This window comes from Acanthopagrus latus, chromosome 23, assembly GCF_904848185.1.
Source record: "Acanthopagrus latus isolate v.2019 chromosome 23, fAcaLat1.1, whole genome shotgun sequence".
NCBI classification, from domain to species: Eukaryota; Metazoa; Chordata; class Actinopteri; order Spariformes; family Sparidae; genus Acanthopagrus; species Acanthopagrus latus.
This window is the reverse complement of record NC_051061.1, coordinates 12,511,840-12,517,839: the sequence shown is the minus strand read 5'-3', so window position 1 is coordinate 12,517,839 and position 6,000 is coordinate 12,511,840. Positions and strand designations below refer to the sequence as shown.

At 45.2% G+C, this 6,000-nt stretch overlaps 1 protein-coding gene across 4 annotated transcripts in view; it reads left to right on the top strand.

The window, feature by feature from the left end:
* Positions 1–33: 33 nt before the first annotated feature.
* Positions 34–6,000, top strand: part of tex2 (testis expressed 2) — a 29,025-nt gene continuing 23,058 nt past the window's right edge. For 2 of the 4 annotated variants that reach the window (XM_037089430.1, XM_037089426.1), the window contains exons 1-3: positions 34–100; positions 228–818; positions 1,624–1,715. The gene's annotated coding sequence lies outside the window, so the exon portion shown is untranslated. Of the gene's footprint in view, positions 101–183; positions 819–1,623; positions 1,716–6,000 lie in introns of those variants that run through there. The other 2 variants (XM_037089427.1, XM_037089428.1) reach the window with 2 other exon arrangements.

Sequence of the window (6,000 nt, the reverse complement as noted above, 5' to 3'; positions counted from 1 at the left end):
CAGCCTGTCCAAGCGAATATAATCAGATTAAATCATCCGAAATTCGGATGGTTCCGCCGGCCACCAGCCGCACCGATCACCTGGCGGATCTGATCCAGCGGTAGGTTGTTTCACCCCATAGTTTTCTTGTAATAAAAAAAAAAATATATATATATATATATATATCCTACTGTAGCTTAAAAGACAAACACCCATCAGTGTGTGCTGAGCTCCTGTGTTCTCACCAGCTGACCACTTGTCTGCAGCCTGCATGTACGGGAGCTGTCAGCGCTGTTTTCTGTGCGGAGGGGAACCCGCGTCTCGCCGCCGCACCGCAGCGCAGCGCCGTGACGCAACTCACACTCCCGTTGCTGCAACACGATAAAATATGAATCGCCGCGGAGCCGACGGTGGGATCTCTGGGAATGTAAATGTCATGTGAATTGGTGAGGAGGGGGTGTGGCTGGCCGTCTCACCGGCCCATTCACCAGAAACAAACACACGCCCAGACAGGAGCTCGTTCCCCTGTCTGCTGCCCGACTCTCGGCTGGGTGCACAGGCCGGCCAAGTCAACCCATCCACCCATCTGTCCTTCCACCCATCCAGCAATCCAGCCAGCCAGCTCAGCTCAGCTCAGCTCAGCTCAGCTCAGTTCAGTTCAGTTCAGTTCAGTCAGTCAGTCAGTCAGTCAGTCAGCCCCTCGGCAGCCCGCCGTGCCTCCGTCCCTCCGCAGGCTCCGGGCTGCGCGCCGCTCCACGCAGGGATCCTGATCGCATTACGCAGATTCAGAGCCTGGATGCAGAGCGAAGCCTGCCCGTGAGGATGCGATAGGATTAAAGGTGCGTTTGCTTTCTGTCTTTCTCTTTTTTAATTGTCGGTTTGCTTTCAGTATCGGCTGTTGCCTCCACGGATGGTTTAGAAACAGGCGCTGGGATGGAGATGCGCGGAGGACAAAGGGGCGGATGGAGCCGCATCTTTTTTATATTTTCTGGATTATTCGCTTTAATAGAACACTAAAGCATGAGCAGAGGTGTTCCTGTCTGCTTACAGCAGCCGCGTTAGACGAAGCCGCCAGGACGCCTCATCACAGTGGCTGTACTTCCTTATTAAAGCACCTTTCTGTGGCTGTTCAGGCTTCATTAACCTCACAAGTGTTTGTATCATGTTGTCTAATGCATCCATGTGAAATAGGTTTATTCTAGGAAGTGTCCATGCCCCTCCTCTCCTCTCCTCTCCTCTCCTCTCCTCTTGGTTCCCTTCCTAGTTGCAGGCCCACAGCATCACAGCCATGAAAGACATTGATCACTGAGGCCATCATCTGTGTCACCTAATTACACCGGCTCTTTATTCCAGGGATAGATCACCATAGACCTGTGTGACAGATCATTTAGAGAGACTGAGCCGGTGTCCTCATGTGAACTGGCTCTTTAAAGAGATAGCTCTAAGGTGGCTTTGGATACAGATGTGTCGAAAAAACATGTTTAAAGATTGGTCAGATGTATCTTCTGTAGAAGGAAAAAACGTTGCATGATGCCCCCCGCCTCGAATCTGAAGTTGCGGCTGTCTGAAACATGCAAGAGCCAAGTTTGCAGCACCAGTGTGAGATGTCACAACAGATAACGGTTGTTGTCTCTGTGTTTCTAGGCATGGTCGCACCATGATCTGTGGCTCTGGTGTGCAGTGTGTCGATGCAGGCTGTGTTGCAAGAGGAGATTGAATGCCTCTAAAATCTCAAGGTAAGACATCTCCTCCTTTGACCTTGTGTGTGTGTGTGTGTGTGTGAGGTGGTAGTGTTGGAATTGATCCACGGCCTTGATCAGCTGCTCCCAGCCTCACTAATGTCCCCCCTTATCTCCACCTCCCTTCTCATCATCCAATCTGAATTCAAAGATGTGTGTTTTCTGTGCATGGTTACCTTGCCACGCGACTTTTACCCATATGCCGACGTCTTTGTCCAGCGCTTAGGTTCGTCAGTAGATGAAAAGGGGGCATGTGTCAGCAAGTCTAAAGAGGATACTCCTTCTTTAGCCTAATTAGACAAATTGCATTGAGAGTAAAAACAAACAGTGGCAGCTGAACCGTCTGAATGAGCTATTGTTTGAGGATAAAGAGAGGGGCTTGATGGCACACTGGAGAGTCATAGAGGAGCCAAAAATACAAAAACACCATCGATCTGAGTGTGGTTTTTTTTTTTTTTTTTTTTACGTGTGAAGCTGTGTTCATACCAAGCTGTGAACTTGCAAGTTGATCAGAGTTAAAAATAATTCAGCCCCAGAGTCGTCTTGCCTGACTCAGCAGACCCTGATATTCCAACAGTATTCAACAGTGGCTGGGATGTTTTTTAACCTGAAAAGTGCAGTTTGCAGGATTTTCCTGAAAAGTAAGATCGATAATCTCACCTAGAGACCTTGTATCTAGAGACCCTGCTCTCTGCCTCTATCTTCTATTTTCTTAGGATTTTACTGTGTTCGTGTCATTTCTGGGTATCGACCTTTGGGCAGTGGGTGTGTAGCCAATAACAATGTGCAGCTTGTGAGGTCGGTAGTCAAAGAAAAATGTAGCCACAGGTTACATCGCTGTCTCCCTCTGTCATTAAGAGCTGCACTGTGTGTCTGTTTGACCGAGGGCAGGGCTGAGCTACACAGACACACACAGGCAGAGCACAGAGGCAAAAAGCGGGCAGAATGCAATCCGGCCACATTCACTCATAATTTAAAGGGTTGTGAATATGTTTTATTTCAATCATTCTCAGCTTGGTTCTTGCTAGCGCTGCTCCCTCTCTTCATTCACTCTCTTGCTCGCTTTACCACCACAGCTGTTAGCAGATATGAAACAGAGTCGGATAAAACAATGTGTGAAGAATTATAGAGGCAGGAGGACAGAGTAGAGGACATTGAATTACACTAGAGAGAACTGGATATGTGTATTGTTCCTGTGAAAGTTTGTTAAGTGTGTTTTGACTCATTGTTAACAGACCTCAACTTCTCCTTAATAGATAACGAAATGAGTTGCGGCTTGCCTCACAACTGTCACCATATTTTCAAATGTCCCCTTACCAGACAGGAGGTTTGTCGTCAAAGGTAAAATTAAGGATCTTGGACCTTGATCTAAGGTTGAAAGCAGATCTTTGCAGGATGTTATGATGTATTAACTCCCCCGCAGGCATTAGTTTGTTGTCTTTTAACTGCTCTGTCTTGACTGGAGGGTCACAATCACCCAAAGTATGTAGACTCGTACTTTTCTATATCTTTGACCTGTGACAGTTTTTGATCCTTCAGTTCAAATGTAGTTTCTAATCTTCATGTTACAACAATGATGCTTTTAGACAATAGTGTGCCTTCAACTTTGGGGCAACAGTTCAGGAAAAGGCTCCTTCCTGTTTCAACACGACAATGCCCCCATGCACAAAGCGAAGGTTGGTGACGTAATGTTGGATTGTTGTGGAAGAAGCTGCACAGTGCTCCGACCCTAAACTCCATCCAACACTGTTTTGAAGTATCTACAACCGCTGAGGAAAAACATGCAACTGATGCAAAGGTAACTGCGACGGCATGGGAGATGTTACAGAGATCCTTCATTGTTTTCTTTAAGAGGAGGGTTCACTTGTTTGGGAAAAACTGAACAGAACTATTGTGATAACATCACCAAAGATCCTTTATTGATTTGTTTGGGAAGATGGTTTACTTGAGACAAACTGAGTCACTTAATTATTATCTTATTTGTTTACTGTTTACTCACTGAAGAGTCATCATTTTTGTCAAACTGTGGAATCTTTATTTTAGGTACATACTATCTGAACTAGACTTACTCTAACCTGCAAAATGGAAATGGAAAAAAAATGACACCTGTAAATATAATATATAAAAATATAACAACAGAGTCAGTTGAGGCTGCAAGGTGGGGACATTTTCTTCATAATACTTCCATACTTTTACTCAAGTAAGATTTTGCATGTGTCTCACTTAACAGATTATATTTGCATTTTGTAAGCACTACTTGCTGCCCATTACTTCATTCACCACTGCTAAAAGGTGTGCTGTCCACATACTTTTGGCCACGTCTTGTGTCTCTGCTCAGAGCTCTGGGGAGGAAAGTGCGAACCTGATCAGAAAAATAAGATGGTGCTGCAGAGAACTTTGCTTATAGATAATGTTATCATATACGCAGCGCTGTTTTTCGATGTGGAAGGACACACACATACATGAATGCATCCACACGGGCTGTACATACACATCATCCTACATGACACTAACTGTCTAAATGGAGTAGCCATTGGTGCTTGTCACCGTGACGAGCAGCCACAAGTGTCACAGCTAATGGCCTCTGATGCTGCCGTGACTCTGTGTGTGCGTGTGTGTGCGTGTGTGTGCGCACGCGTGTGTGTGTGCGCGTGCGCGTGCGTACCCATTGACCCGATGCTCACCAGGATATGAATTTAATGAAAGAGCACTGACAAAGCACTTACTCCACAGCTGCTGGAGATACATCTGTTTGTGCTTACACTAACGAGAGAGCGAGTAATGGGTGGTGCTTTCCTCTTATTGCGGCTATCTCGCCAAACAGGAAGTGAACGCTAGAGAGAAAGGAGGAAGTCTCTGTTTACCAGATCACACACACAGATTTGACTTACACACTGAATACACTCTTGGTGCACACACACACACACACACACACACACACACACACACACACACACACACACACACACACACACAGCAATTGTTGGTTGACTGATTCGGGGGCCTGCACTTCACCCTCACCAAAGCAAAACCAACAACACATTCTGCTAAAGCGTGACATGTTTTATTCCTCTGCGCCGTAGAGCTCCATTATTGTTAAAAAAAAAAACACAGTAGTGAGCCACATCACTGCACTGGCTGACATGTTGACAACAAGAGCACTAGGTTGTTTTGACCGAATCGCACATTCACCTAACATGTATGAATCCACAGATGAAAATGGTCCCCCAACAAAGGAAAAGATTTACACAGCTGAGTGCCACTGACTGGTTATAAAAATCAGGACATATGTAGAGGTGGACGACACAACAGCCATGGTGGTTTGAACCAGCAACATTCTGATTACTACAGCCGCCCGTCTATGTATCCTGAGATGTTTATTTCATGGACAAACACAGGACACAGGATATGAAACTTGAGGTATGAAAAGTATTCGTGTCTTATTTGACTATGTGCATCATCGTTCGGCACCACCCACCTCATTAACTAACATGCCTTTTCTGCTCTGTTTTGGTGCTGACAGCTTTATTGTCTGAATTTTTCAAAGTGATCCATGACTACAAATTTGAAATATTATTTTTTAGATTCCTTTATTTTCTTTTTTCTTAATAGCCACAGGTTTTTGGGTTTTTTTGTTTTTGTTTGAATGAATGAATTCCCTGTGCTCTCACAATTTTGCATCACAGCTCTAATAAAAGTAACACAGCCTCCTTATTACTGGTATTCAAACGGGAGCGTGACATTGTTTCTAATATTAATCTCTGTCTCTAAACACGCTCGTGGTTGATGTCTCCCTCCCTCCATCACTCCATTCATCATGTAATTGGGCGGATTATGACTAATACCGAACCCACCGGCTGTTTGCGGGGCTGTCAAGCAGGTTTTACACAGATTATGAATCGCTTAATATCTGTCGATGCCTGTGTGTGTTCGTGTGTGTGTGCTCACTCAGGATGGAGCGTTCATCCACCTTTTTGATCTCTAAACTGTCAAATCGCATTAGGCGGCGCCAGACGTTGATATTTACTGAAGTGGAGTGTTGAAAACCCGCGTGGCAGTGCTTGAGCAAAGCTGCCGCTCGTGATGATAAAAACGAGCCTGTTTTTTCTGTCTCACAGAGTCGATGGGAGTCAACAGCTGAAGTTGACAAGGGAAAGCTGTACTGATGTTGACAGCCATAATTAGAGGTTATTAATTGATCAGGTCTTTTCATCTTCGAGATGCTGCTGAGTGATGAACAAACACACACTTTCTCATCCGGCTCAAAGAGGGAGATCTAAGC